Source organism: Poecilia mexicana, unplaced genomic scaffold, assembly GCF_051168715.1.
Source record: "Poecilia mexicana isolate PSO_F unplaced genomic scaffold, ASM5116871v1 scaffold_6, whole genome shotgun sequence".
NCBI classification, from domain to species: Eukaryota; Metazoa; Chordata; class Actinopteri; order Cyprinodontiformes; family Poeciliidae; genus Poecilia; species Poecilia mexicana.
The window spans coordinates 15,923,812-15,939,255 of NW_028263375.1; the positions used below are offsets into that span (position 1 = coordinate 15,923,812).

Below are 15,444 nucleotides of genomic sequence, written 5' to 3' on the forward strand. Positions count from 1 at the left end.
ATAGACAGAGGTTAGAATAGCAAAGGTTAAAATCATACATCAGCCTCCATCTGCATGAGCCTTATAGGGAGAAAAGCACTCTTTATCTCTCTCCACTGGCTTGATCACTTTAATATTTTACACTAGACGACATTTCAGGCTTTCTAAACGGGAAAAAAAAAACAGCACACTTTAAAATTAGGGTCAAAGAAGGGGTAGCCATGAAAAGTTTGAATCTTTAAAATATTGTCTGACAATGCTGAACTCTGGACTCTAAGTGGAAACGGTGTGATCTCATTTTCTAGAAAGCAACGAAGGAGGAGTTAAAGCTCAAGGAAAGGAAGTTTCATCTCGCCTTGTAGTACATTATCATAACCTCACAGAGGCTTTCTAACGTTTGCAGTGTTCCGCAAAGAGAGTCAAAGCTTTTCTGCAGTTTACGTCAAACAGTAACAAGCCGCAGTGTGAGAGTAGCAGCGGTGGTCTCAAAGATGTAAAGAATCTGTCTCCTCTCTGCAAACTCAGCGGGACATGATCAACATCTGCAAACGAAGCATGGAGGGAGTGAAACCGAACGCTGCACAGACACAGGAAGACAGAAAAAGAGTCTGTATCCTATATAGAGCGTGTGCATGTGAGTGTGTGTGTGTGTGTGTGTATTGTCGCTATTAATGTGTATGCTAGCCATACATGATCCTGTGCATGTGAGAAAGCATGACTGCAGGTTCTCCTTGATCTTCAGCCTCAAAGTAATGCTGCACTCCTTTGACCATTTAGGACCCTGCTACTATAGGAAATCATCAAATATTTATACAACATTATAGCCTATAAGTAAAGCAAACATTACAGATGTCCACGGTTTGAGTAAAGGGCTTTTTTCTGCAGCTGTTTCAGATCCTAGCCCCGACTTTCTCGAGCCACTAGAAGGAATTTTTAAACACTCAATCTAATTATTCTTGAGGGTCTTGTGTAAGATCATGCAGACTTAAAGCCCGCAAAAAGATTTTGAAACCAACACTTAGTGCAGCTTTATGATTCTGTGAAATCCGCTGTGAAACCCAGATGGATATTGCAATCTTATCAACCTGATCTATCATAAATAATGTTGGTATCTTTCACTCTTTGCACCATGTTTACAGTGAAAATCAGTAAAAGATACGCTGCAGTAGTCGTGCCTACTGGAAGCACAGCACACCGGTAAAACTGATGATCTTCAAAGTGATGGGGCTTAAATATGATGAAGGAAAAAAGTACTTTATACAAACAAGAAATTGGACCAAAAAGAAAACGTTACAAGCCGAGTCTCCTCAAAACTGTCTTTGAAAGATTAACAGCAGATATGGGATCTTAGTTTACTGAAGATTTTGAAGCCATGAAAGTCTTTCAGAAATAAATGGGTGTTAGAGCATGAAACCTTTTTAATTGATGTTTTTTTTTTATTTATTTATAGGGCTGCTGTTGTTATATACAAAAATACTTAAGAACAAATGACAAACCATTCAAATATTAATGTAATCCTATTCGATTTTAAATTTCTATTAATCTGCTTATTTTTTTACTTCATTTGATTCTTTTTATGAAAACTAATGTCAGCTTGTAAAACATGGAATTATGAAAACACTTAGGGAGAATATCCTTGTTCACCTTTTAAATAACACAAAATGTTTGAGTATCTAAAGTCTAAGACAGAGTGTGTTTTCATTACTGTGTTAAATTTCAGCTGTGCTTTGTTTTTGTTTTTTTTGTTGTTGTTTTGACTGTGGTCTTACTGTAAAAAAAAAAGGAAAAAAATCATGTTGTGCCATTCAGCGGCTATTTTTCCTCTTTCTATGTTTAGAAACATAGAGGAAGAAAAATTGAGAAAGATAAATAAAAAAAATATATAAAATCGACATCTAAGGCGCTGAATAGCTGCTGGTGCTCTAAAGTCTAAAGGCTGTTTTATGGAGCAGAAAAAGCCTGATCTTTGTGTTGTTTTTCCCCTGATTGATCACAGTGGCCCAAAGCTCTTCAGAGCTTTTTGTAGCAGCGTTTACTTGGATGTTGGGAGGGTAAAACCACAGCCTTGGAAATGACACTTCAGAGGCAGAGAGGCCAATACAAACAAACAGAAAGGCAGAGGAAGCCGAAGATAAAACGCGCAGCACAGAGGTGAAGACGTGAGGACAAACTTGTAGAAAGAAAAACCATTGTTTTTTTCTTGCTACATGTCCTTCTGTTTTTTTTTTCCATTGTAAATAAGTCATTTTTCTTTTTTAAAGGAACATCTTTTAAAATCTTTTTTATATATTATTTTATTTGTATAGGTCCTTTCTCTACGCATTTTATTTTGGGTTACATGAAAATCACAGATGTGATTGTAACACACTTCAGTTTTATCATGATTCTAGCTTAAATTTTAAAACCTTTCCTGAATGAATAAATAAATAAATAAATAAATAAATAGGTCACTTTAGGGGCAGATTAACACATCCTTTTCCTCCGGATGACGGATGCTGCACAGTCAGAACAGGTTTCTGAAACCGATGATAAATTCAAGCCACAGCAAACGCTGGTTTGTTTCTTTATGACTAATAGTTAGACATTTACACAACTTTCATCCTCCTCCTCTTGTTTCCAACATCTTTGGTGAAAGTAAAAAACCCTTTAGTGGATGGGACTTTTGTTGCTGTTTGAACAAGGCTCACATTGAAGACAGGTGTTATTTGAACTTCTTTGTATCAAAGGAAGCAGATATTTTAGGTTTGTTTCGTTTTAACTGGAAGTTTCTTTTAAACTGTGGTTAAAAGAAAAAGGGAAACCACATAAATCAATGCATACATAGAGTATATACTCCATAATATTAAACGCACACTGGAACGATTAGAAGCATAATTGGCCACTTTATAAATAATAATAGATAAGAATACGTTTTAACTTTGAGGTTTAATTTACCGCAGTGATTACACCACCGAACATCACGTGAATGTTTTAAAAATGAGGATTCGTCACTGTACGGCAGTAACAAGCTCTCTGTGTTCAGGAGGAAAACATCAGATCATTTCTGATTTCTCTTTCTTAGATGGCATTCCTTTTTTTCCCCCCCCAAACTCTCGCGCGAGGTGTCACATGAACACTTACCCGACACGAGCATGTTTTGCGTGTGCATGTAGGTGGTTGAGAACACGAGGAGAGAAGCCGGCCGGCCGTCAGGCTGTGATTTGCAGTGGACAGGACAGCCCTTGGCTCTGTCTGTCATCGCATGAAGCCCCTGTGTGCAGCACTGTGGACGAAGCTGTTCGGGGCTCGCCCACTGTTGCAGACCTGTCATGCTGACACAGACAGACTGACACACTGTAGCTCTGAGAGGCTGTACCCTTCAATCTTTTTTTCTGTTGTTTCCCCCCCCCCTTTTCACATTGAATGTTTTCGGTTTCTCTCATTCGCCTTCTGATCATCTCTCACCTTCTTTGCTCCATCTCTGAAGTCAGACTGAAAACAGGTTGTGGGCGTCTTGGAGACCCAATAACTTGCTGTTAATTCTTTGTCTGCTTGAAAATTTAGTTCTGTTACAAAAGGCCTTGTGAAACTCCCTTCAACCGTCACAGTCGTTTGTAAATCCTAGCACTTTTCTGTAAGCGCAAAGAAAAAAGCTCACACAAGTATGTCAGCCGTGACTCTCGCAAGTGTCAGCATTAATTGCGTTCGTGCATGCGTTTCCATCGTATCTGCAGGTTTGTGCGACGAGCCGATTGCGTAATCCAGCCAGACCTCAGAACAGTGGATGTCAGATGATAATCTGCTCGTTCTGCAGGTTACACACACTAAACACCAGGAGGCTGTAAAAAGACAACTTCCTCCCGGGTTGTGAGCTTCTTGACATTTTGTACTTCGGTGTCACTGTTGCAAACTCTTCAGTGTGTGTGTGTGTGTGTGTGTGTGTGTGTGTGTGCATGTGTGTGTGTGTGTGTGTGTGTGTGTGTGTGTGGTTTTTTTTAAGCAAGCTGTTCCAAGTTGCATTCTGGCTTTCCTTTTTAAACACTCATTTTTGCTGCTGCTGTCTATCTGTTTGTGGTGTGGAAGAACACACACACACGCACACACACACACACACACACACACACACTCATCCTCTTGTAGCCTGAGGGGTCCAACAGCTTATTATGAGTCCTTAGTGGAAGAGGGAGGAGAGAACAAGAGGATGACTACACTTAAGTGGCAGCAGACAGCAGACAGGGAGAGATTTACTTCTCTTATTCCAGCACACAAAGATTTAGAGGAGCTCAGTATGTGATTAAGAGAAACTCCCTCTATAGTACTGTAATGCTTGAATGTCTGCTGGCAAATGTAATGACGACAACTCTTTGCTCTGTATAGATGCGTGTGTCTGGTGCATGGTTGGCGCACATTCTGCTATCGAACACATTGCAGGGAATCTCCAGCAGTTGCAGTCGTGATTTGATGAATCCCAAATTTGTGTCCAGACCGGAAACACGTCCCCCCCCCCCCCCTCCACCCCCAGCACCCTTCAAGCTTTTCTTGCCATCCTCATTCTGCCAGCGACCATGCTGTGAGTGTGTGCTCATGTCTTCTCATGTGTTTGTGTGTATGTCCATTCCCTCCCTGTCAGGTTTATTTCTGTTATGTTTCTTAATTAGCTAATAAAGGTCATGGCATCCCTCAGTCAGGGGAGGGGGCGGTGCATGCAAATGAGGCAGAAGGTCAGACAGATTAGTGACCACCTCACACCGCCAAAATACAGACGCGACGGAGCGGCCATACAAATACCTGCAGCTGCTGCAACACACACAAACACACACACACGCGGGGAAATTAATCTGAACCAACTGGTTTGTTTCTGGCAGGAAATGAGGCATAAAAGATAATAAAACAATGTAAAAAAAAAAAAAAAAAAAAAAAGTACGTGTAGAACATTATTTACATCCTTCTCAGTAAGTCATTGAAAAATACGTCTTGGGATGAAACCCTTCTCATTTTCGGAGTTGCCTTTTTAGCGATTCCACTTTTAGATGATTCATCTTTGGTGATGAGTTTCATATATATGAGGTTGTAAAATCTTTTCGCCATCAACCTAATCTACACCTTCGCTCTGCAAAACATTAATAATGCTTTCATTCAGAAAAAAAAAAAACATGTTGATAAAATCAAGATTATTTTGAAACTAAATTTTCCATGAGTAAAAATAATTTGGGGGTTTAAAATTATTCACAGCAAAGATTTTTATGTTCATCACATCATGCCAGTTTGAATATCTAAGGATGATGTTTCTGGTTTTGATGAACCATCTCAGGATTATTTTGGGCCCTCTGCATCGTCTCCGTTAGGAATAAACTCTGGTTGAATCGTTGATGTGTGAGAACTGATCAAGTGTTTTTTATCAACTCTTTTCTGACTGTTTCCTTTGCCCTGTCACGTAAAAAAATAAATAAATAAATCAATATATGAACTTGTGCACGCAACAATGGCAGAAGCTCTTGGAAGGGAGACATTTTAGTGCAGGAGACAAGTTGCTGGCTGCTAGAAAACACACCAACCACTTTGATTGTTCAACAGATCCTCACCCACAAAGTAGAAGCAGATAAACATCTACAATGTGCTCAGAAATGATATTTTAACCATGTCAGGATGTGTCTTTTACACTGATTTAGACACGTCTGAGGTCATTAAGTTTATTTATGTTGAACCTTAAGAAGGAGTCAGTGATGTTTGGATGTCGGCCATTTCATCCACCAGTTTTTCTCTTTTTGTACCCAACACCTTGGAAACAAACAAGAGCACTGGACATTGGACGTTTCTTACCAACTACGTGTCAGTCTACACCCACTTTGAGAACATTTTGGACTTGTTTTGAACAAATAATTTAAATGTAGTCAATAATTTATAACATAATGCAAGGGAATGAGATCATGTGACTCCAATATACAACTATGACTGTGTTGATTCCAAGAGTTTTTACAGAACGATGCTACAGAGTCATTTTGCATAGGAATGTCTGCATCTGAGTCAGAGAGCAAAAACTTTATAATCCTGCAAACACGAAAACTGTTCAGAAACGCCCAGAACCATGGTTATGCTTTGGTAATTGCACAGGGGAGTGAAAATAACTTAGTGTGATATTAATCCTGGTTTCTTATTCCCTCAAAGTATTTCACACACCAAAGCTGTTGCTGTAGAGCATAATACCCCAGTTACTGCAAAATAAAACTAGAAAAACTCAAATTCTTTCTGCCGAATGTTTCTTTGAATTAACGACACAGTCTGTGCCCATCTGAGAGCCACTCTGCTCCTGCAACAGATTCGTCCTTTGAGTTTGTCTGTATTCTAAATGCTCCAGTTTCAGTTCAGTTAACAGATTCCAAAAATATTAAAGGTGAACAACCAAATAAAAAATACAACATTTTACAGTAAAAGTAACTTTATTTTTTATTTTTTTGCTATGCTTGTTTATTTCATTCAATTTGTGATTCATGATCGGATCAGTTTTCCTAGATATAAGAACAAGATCTTAGTGTGTTTCTGGTAACTTCATAAAAAGTTTCTTGGGTTGGTTTGACTGTGTGTGAGACACAATTTATGCTTTGACTAAGTGTAACTGGGTATAGCACTAGTTTTTCTTTGTTGCCTTCGTTTGGTATTCTTTCATATAGTTGCTCTATGTTTACTTTATCCTTTCATCCCGACAGAGAAGACATGTGCTTACTGCCGTCACCTGAATGAGTCTTTATCTGGCCCTGATGTGCAGTTGTGCTGTGCTTGTCTACATAACATGTGGTGCATGAATGCTGGTGTAGATAAGATAAAGGGGGAGAGAGGCGGCTCGGATGCACCGGAGCAGACAGAGCCAGCGCCGTTGTGCGGCTGGGGAATCTGTTACTCCTCTTTCGGTCTATCACCTCTCGCAGCAGGACTTGTCTCTGTGTCCTTTCACCCTAAATCACCCGACAGTCTCCATGTGTGAAAGCTCCATCTTTCTCCACTTCTATAACTCATCTTGTCTGTCTCGCTACTCTTCTCTTCAGCATCTCACTCAGTTCGTCTTACCTATAACTCACTGGCTTTCTTCCCATCTCTGAACTGATCTCTCACTTCGCTCCTACGGTGGTTTGCAATTATTCCGTTGTAATGCTCGACTCTACCGCCTCAACAAATATTGTAAGGTATCATTTTTAGTTCATTACCGGGTATTTGACTGAAACTGTGCTTCTCCTTTTTTTTTTTTTAAATCCCACCATTCATTCGTTTCTCTCTTGTGGGAAGTTGTCCTGCGGCTCTGCTTGACTTGAAGCAGGCAGAATGATGGACACGGGGTGAGACCCGGAGCATTACCCTGCCCCGAAAGAGAGGACATACACTGCTGTATAACAACACACTGAATACAAAATGACAAACACAGGAGGGATGATAGACAAAGCCAAAGTCAAGTGGGGAAGGAATCATAAACAAGCATCACTCAAGGGAAGCATCCTCGGTCTTTGAGCTCATTATGTTCATAAGAGAAGATAAACGCAGTTGCCTCTCAGCGTGAGTGGAAACTCTAATAACAGAGATGTGAATAAATGCCAAACTTTCTCACGCACGATGAAAACAGATGTGAGCAGAAACACCTACTATCTGGAGTCGCAGGCTGCTTGGCCTGCAGCTTTAAGATTGCAGCTCAGAGCTCGTCAGACCCCGTCAGCGTAATATCTTCTGCTCAGCAGACCTTCGTGGAAGATGATTTGTTTGGAGCCTTTCCTTCTTCTGCACCTCCTCCTCCTGTCATTCACTCAATACTTATCCAAAATCCAGCTGCTCTTTCCAGAACGCGCTCTTAGCCTGCAGTTAAGAAACAAATCATGCATTTTGCAACACTGCATGAGGAGCATATAAGCACATGTAGAATAAAGAATTCACTGCCTCGGGATTGTGTTTCACAGACGGGGCATCTGGCCTTACTTTTTCTCATTTTGGAGATGTTTTCTAAACTTTACAATCCACCTTTGCTGCCATTATGTTGTGCTCTCCCTTTTAATCTTCAAATTCACCACTTATTTCACCCCTGCTTGAAGTTTTAAACCAGAAGTCAACTCCTCCCTGGAGGCGTCTCTCAGGGTGTCTCAGTTCTTCTATGGCAACGTGTCTTCTGTCTTCTCAACATGCCAGAGGAACACGAGATCTATAGCCACTGTGACAAAAAACGATATCCACTCTATAATCAGCAACATTCTTAGACCATCTGCACATAACATACATTTACAGTACAGACGTTTTCGTATGCTGTCGCATTACAACCTCAAAGTGTATTTTTTATTTTTTTTTGAGGAATTTTATGGGACTGACAGACAAACACAAACTGCACCATAACTTTAAAAAAGAAGGCAAGTAGTACGCATTTTTCAAAAATTTATTTAAAAAAAACCATGTGTAAGATGCGAATATGTTTTTAAAGCAAGACAATGCCTCTTAGCAAACACCCAGAGCTACAGCAGAACTATTTAGTTTAAAGGATAATCATGTGTTTTGTTATGGCCTATTTTAAATCTTAGCTCTAGGTGAAAATGTGCTAAGACTTAAATTGCTACATTTGACATTTTCCATCCTACTTGTTTCGCAAAGAACTTCTGTCTCTAGAAGTGCCAAGATGGTAGAGGCATACTCCAAAATATCTGTACCAATAAATACATCAAAAAGTGATTTTTACAAGGTATTAACCAAAGAGGTCAATACAAATTAATTCCTTACTTTTCACATTGTTTTAAACTTTTGAAGGCCACATATATTGTTCTTCTTCCACTGCACAATTACGCCCCACTTCATGTTGATCTGTCACATTAAAATCCCAACAAAAATAAAGTGAAGTGTGTGCCTATACAACTTGGCTAAACTGGAAGAAGTTCAAGGTGTATAAATGCTTTTGGGAGGCAGTGTGAACAAATTATCTGCATCTGTGGTGAACCACTGCCAGGCATGAGTCACGCTGCAGCTGAACCACAGGCTCAGTTTCAGTTTCATGTAATATCCTGCAGATCAAACAGTGACCACTGTGTTCTCTTTTGTTTTTTGTTCTTTTTTGTTTTCCACGCAGACACAGTAAAGCATAATTAGCCGCTTCACGCTCGGGGCTCCGTTGGCGGCTAATAAATGCTAACAACAAACACCGAGGCCATATGTCATTTGCTGCATTAGCCCGTGTTCGGTTTTGTCAGACGGACTGGTTGTGGGTACATTACATACATTAGCAGTGTTTCCAGTCCCTATCATTCTTCTGATTACAATAAATGCTCCCTCGCATTGTAACAGTGGGCTTTACAATAATGGGCCGTAAATTAATACAGTGCTCAGCAGTAAATGCTATTGTGCTGGTGGTGTTTACAGTGTATATAGCCTGCACATATGAATGAATTGGAGGATAATTACCATTTACAGAGGCGGTCACTCCAAGACAACACACGCTCGGCGTCCGTTTGCTACAAACTGCTGGAAGGAGCAGAGAGGGAGGTTCTGCATCTTGATGGGGGAGATCAGTGTCCCAAAATGTCAGTGTATCAGCAGCGGTGCGCTGAATCTCTTTCCTTTAATCTCACAGAACAGGGGCAGGTGTGAAAATCTTATTAAGGTATAATTCACTGCTCTGGTGGGGTCATTTGGGCTTGCATTATCACTGAGATTATTCCCACACACACGCACGCACACGCGAGAGCCTAAAAACCCCGTGACTGAGCAGCAAGCGAGCACACACGTGTGTTGAGGGGGACGTGCTTCCATATGAAATGTACACGAGGGTGAATCTCAGTGGTGTTAATAGCTTTTTAAATGTCAGGGAAAGTCAGGGAATGATAAAAGAGAGATTTGTTATCCACTGTCCCCGTGATCGCCGTGGAGCACGCCGCCGCTCTCACCTCGCCGAGGAGTGGACCAACTTCCATCCACGCTGATGTCAGCATGATTTATTCACCAATCAGATTAGCTCTGAGGGAGACAATGAGAGAAAGGGAGCGGGGACAGAACGCCAGGCTGTGTTCTGACTTATTGTCATGTTTTTCATTGTCATCCTCACAGAAATCGGGTCAAGCAATTCTTAATATACTGTAGAATATTGTAATACATGTTGGGAAAAACTGCTCCTTGCGTGGCGACTTTCAGCAGCAACGCAGCAGAAATAAAGTCAATATCCTCGTCTTCATAAAATATAGATTCAAGGTTGATATGTCCAAAGTAACTGAGTTTGAAACAATTTTATATTTATTTATCACTGTTTTTTTTTTTCCCAAACATAATTTATTCATGTAAAGCAGTGCAAGTTTGCAAAGATACAGTGAGCTTCAGATTTTCTCTCTTCCCTGAATATTACCCTCACACTACATGGGTACTCACCCAGCACGTTTGTCACAGTTTCTATTGTAAATTTTTGAACAATCGTCTGACTGTAAAAGTGGTCAGGTTCACTCCAGTAGCTGTTTTCTTGCATCCTTCTCCTGCCCTGCCGTGATAGCAGTTTCTCTCGTCTTTCCTAGTCTGAGGAGTTGCAGAGGAAAATGGTCCCCATTTGTCACAATATATTTATTCCCCAGGGAGAAGGAACACATCTCTTACTAATTTAAACTTTCAAGACACACTGATCATTATAAAGTAACGAGATAAATAAATACATACGTGTATATATGTCCGCTTTAGATGCTGTGACTGAAACTGTTTCTTCGTGCTCAAAATCCCTCCAATGTGGCTGAATAAAAAAAAAGATCAGACAGTGATGTGAAATACTGCTATTACTGATATTTGGTAGAAGTTGTAGAAAGTAAGGGTGATGCAAATAGTTCTTAAGAACAAAAATATTTCCCTTTTTCTGCTTGGTTTGGGTCATTATCTTCCCCCTTAATAATGTACCATCATTTAAAAAAAACAAAAAAAAACTTTTGTCTGTATTTAATCACATTATGTCTCTTGCAGTAAGTCACTTGATGATGTGGAGCATTTAAGTATGAGGGAAAAATTCAACATTTAAAAAATCTTTAAGGAGCTCAGTATTTATTCAAAAATTTAAGGAGTTGCAATTTGTCTTAATTCTTCAAGATAAAACTTTTTTTTCCCTTTAAACAACTTTTTTTTTTTTACCTGAAAGTCTTTTCTTTATTGTTGAAATTATTTTGTAACTAACATTCAAAGAAAGTTTAAAATCTGACAAACTTTTTAAATCATTTTAAATAAACCTCAACGTGGAACTGTAACTCTTTCTGCACATCAAGGCCTTAAAAAAGTCTTTTTTTTCCCTCCTATTTATGAGAAACAAATATTTTCCAAAGTTATGTCAGAGGTCATTCGGAGTGATTATGTTAATATCCTGTCTACCGACGAGACATTAAGTACTGAAATTCTTCATGAAGTTTGCAACCTGCAAACATAATCCACAAATGAAATCAAGCAAAAATGACAAAAACCCAAGCGGTTTTTCCTTCTGCTCTGCCAATGACTCACCAGCGTTATGACACAAACAAACCTGTGTAAGCACGGGGAGTTATCGGATGTGAAAGTGGCTCAGTAGCTTTCTGGAATGATTCGATGGATTTAAAGCACCCTGTGGACCATCAGCGTTTCATTTTTCTCAGCGCGCCTCTGTTCTCTGCTGGCACTCCACTCGCTCTGACTCTCACTTTCAAGGAGGCAAATCTTTATAGTTTTCTCCCAGCGTCTCACATCTTCCTTTAAACCCACCCAGTTTGTGCTCTGTGAAAAGTGTGTGTGTGTGTGTGTGTGTGTGTGTGTGTGTGTGTGTGTGTGTGTGTGCGCGTGTGTGTGTGTGTGTGTGTGTGGCTCGTCCAGCACACTGGCCTTGCTCTATCGGAGGGTTGAGTGATGTCACAACAGACTGCATTTTAATAGAGAGGGAAGCAATTAGAGAGGGGACAGGCCGAGAGGTGAAGAGATGGAGGGACTGTCTGGGTGACACACACACGCACTCACACACACACACACACACTCATTACTGGGGACGAGTTAATTAATTGCACAGTGATTCACGGCCCTTGTAATTAATCTCGTAGGTATGCGAGTGTGTTTTTGAGAGGTGACTCTTCTACCCCCATTTATAACGTACACACTGAGGCAATTCACATCAATGTACATTTTTAGTCTTCCAAAGGTGCAAATATATTCCTCCCCAGGCTGCACCACAAGACTGACTACATTATTATCTTAGTTATGATTGTCAGTTTTAATCCACCTTTCTTTCCGAAATATGCTGTTTGTCAGTTTCTTAAAAGAAAAGCTTTTTAAAGTCTATAAGTGTAAAAAAGAAAAAAACAACAAAGCACATATACTGATCAACAATTTTAAAAGCAGAATCTTAGGTATCCCTCTAATAAACTTGTAGAAATAATTGTATTTGTGTTTGCACTACAAAAGTTAAATTTATTAGACTTTAGCTTAAGATTTAATTTTAAATGTCTCACTATTTGCATGTGTTTGTGCATATGTGTACTTAAATAGAACATGAGGTTCTCTCCATCAAATGACTAGGGAATAAATATTAAACAAGTTTATTTAATTAATTTAGTAAATAAAACAAGTTTATTAATTAGCACTAAGATGGCCTTTTAAGTCATGTTTGGGTTTTAAGGAGATAAATGCACTTTCTTACAATTGTAGCTGTATATATTTTTTTTTAAAGAGAGTGATGTTCATGCTTTATGTCAGAGTTTGATCCATTCTGTAGCTTTATTTCAAATGCAGCTACACAGAAACATGTCAGTGTCGCTTGGGGACGAAGCTGTGAAATAAAGAGGTCCCCCTTTAATTATTAACATTTTAAAGAGAGAATTCAATAATTGATTTCGTATCGATTTTACTTTTTTTCTTTTATGCCTAAAATCCTGAGAAATATATAAATATTTTGGCATGACAACTAAAACATTTTTCTTTCTCTAAAGGAGAAACAGAACATAAAGTTTAGTTCAACATTCAATATGATAAATTTGAACCCTGAAGGATTCCGATGCTACAGGGCAAAAGGCTGTTTATTTGCATTTTCTGGAGCCCTCTTCATGCACCGTATGAGGTTTTTCTGTTGTTTTAACCATAGTTGCAGTTTGAAAACGTACCAAAACTGTAAATTTTCTTACTCTTGAATGTAAGAAAATAATTGTTGTGATCCCTGTGAAAGGTGAATCATCCTTACGGCTCTTTTTTTTTGCAATATAGTTATTAATAACAGATTACTTTTTACAAGTACTGTTATTTGAATTTGTTTTCATACACTCTAACACTTACACCACTTTTGTTACTCTTAAGCCACTACTTTAATTTATGATATTTATGATTTTTTTTTTTATTTTTTATTTGATGAAAAGGCTTTCAAATCCAAACAGTAAGAAAATGCTGCCTTAGATCAGTTTACATTGCAGCGGTTGGTTACATCATGTTCCGGCAGAAATGGCTTTTACTCCTCAGAGCACTCTAACCGCATTACTTTTTTATTATTAATTTTAAGAGGGCTATGGGGGCTGGGTATGATTGTCCAGTTAAAAAAAATTATGTGTATTAATCTTGCTCCACTCTACCCATGATCCTTTGCATTTATCAGCTAGAAGAGGGGGAGTGGTGGAGCAATCGCATTTGGAAATTAAACAAATAAAAAAAGAAAAAAGAAAAAAGTTGAAGATGGCTGAGTGAGTGATGAAGCCGGCCGACTGCAAGCAGCATAAATCTCCTCGCCTTTCACCACCCCACCTCTGCCCATGCACACATTTGGAAATTGTTATGATTTTACTGTGTTTGCATATATGAGTGTAATTTATTAGACCCAAACACCATCAGAATTATTTACAAGCAGGTTCTGGTCGGCTGCCAATAAGCCCATTAGGCGCATTGTTGGAGACTGGTTTTATGATAAAATACACAATAGTAATTGTGAATGGAGAGAGGCCAGAGTGTTTCTCAATGAGGTGATTATCTGCGTGCAGGTTATTGTGCTATTTCAGCATGACATGTAAATCTGTATCGCACCATTAATCAGCGTTGTCGGTAAAAAGTGAAGCGTGAAAAATGCCAAAGGATGATGAGAGGAAAAAATCTAATTCTGGAGAGTAAAAAAAAAGAAAAACTTATCTCCAGAAGAGACAGATGCAATGAAACACCAGAACAGTTTCTGTCTGTTTTACCTAAACATTAACATCTTGAAAGAAGGTATTGAAATAACGTCTATCATCTCATTCAAAACAGATGCTGAACTGTAAAATTTACCTGAAATAATGATGAGTTTCATGAAAGCAACCAATCTGACCTCATTAACTCATCAAACAACCAAACATCATGAGTCACAACTGAGCCTTCTCTCTACCCATGGACTCTCTTTAGCCCGTTTCTAATCAATCCTGAGAAGAAGAAAACTGCTTTATCTGCTTTCCAAGAGTTTTAATCAACATTTCTAAAGCTTTCTAAAACTCCTTCACAGTTTTTCTTTGGATATTGCTGCTTTATTAGTCATTGGCATTAACAGCAAATTGTTAAAAAAAATGAGAAAAGTGAACATTTGAGGGACAAAAGTGGAAATGTCAGGCATAAAAATAATCTACAGGTTTTTAAAAAATCCTGCAATAATGTCACCCAGGATCTTAGAGGTGCTTCTCTGTAAGCTTTTCAGATGCCATACTGTCATCTAATAGTACTTTGGGAATCATTTTGTGGGTGATAAAGAAAATAACTGTGTTTTCACAGATTGTATTAAGGAAACTGTAATTAAATTGACATTTTTTTCTTGAAAATCCAAATCTGATTTGTTTTCTGCTACGTCTACACAGCTCTCATTCAGGTTGTCACTTTTCTTCCTAGCTGATTCAAAGTTCAGAGTTAAGTAGTTGTAGCCGAAAACATTAAAAATAACCTGGAACTGGATGGAAAATGAGTATAAAAACCCTGAAGAAAAACTTTGAAACTCTCAGAAATATGCAATGAAAAAGTGGATGAAGACTGGTTTAAAAAGAAAGTCTAAACTCATGAGGTCAAGCTAAATGTTTTCTATACTTGTTGGTCTTATTGTTCCATATTTAAAAATCCCTTCACATCTCATGTCTTGTTTATATGTTTGTGTGCATTGGAATAATCATATATCATGGTAGATACATTAAAATGAATAAATTGCACATTTAAGTGAGATTTGACAACAATTTCACTGAAAGAGTCACAAAAACTCTGATGGAGTTGACAAAAAGCCAAACTACCTCAATTTATAGGATGTTATTCTGAAGGAGGCCATATTGTAGCTCATCAGGTCCATGAAATCTTTACAGTTTACCAAAATTAAGCTTTTATTTCACAAAATTTCATCAAAGTTTTGAAAACTGTCAGTTATGGAGTTGACACATCATGGTTGTGACAAGCAATTTAGGAATAAAAAGAAGAAAAAACTAAAGAATAACTTAAGCTAACCGGAGCTAACTAGCCCTCTTAGCAAAGGAAGAGAAAAGACAACGTCATGGGGTCCTCAGAAGTTCT

At 38.6% G+C, this 15,444-nt stretch overlaps 1 long non-coding RNA gene across 1 annotated transcript; it reads right to left on the bottom strand.

Moving 5' to 3' along the window:
* Positions 1-6,376: 6,376 nt before the first annotated feature.
* Positions 6,377-9,696, bottom strand: LOC148158669 (uncharacterized). Its single transcript, XR_015763145.1, has 3 exons — positions 9,376-9,696; positions 7,915-8,143; positions 6,377-7,794 (listed from the first exon to the last, which is right to left on the bottom strand). It is a non-coding gene; the product is annotated as an uncharacterized LOC148158669 (long non-coding RNA).
* Positions 9,697-15,444: the final 5,748 nt, after the last annotated feature.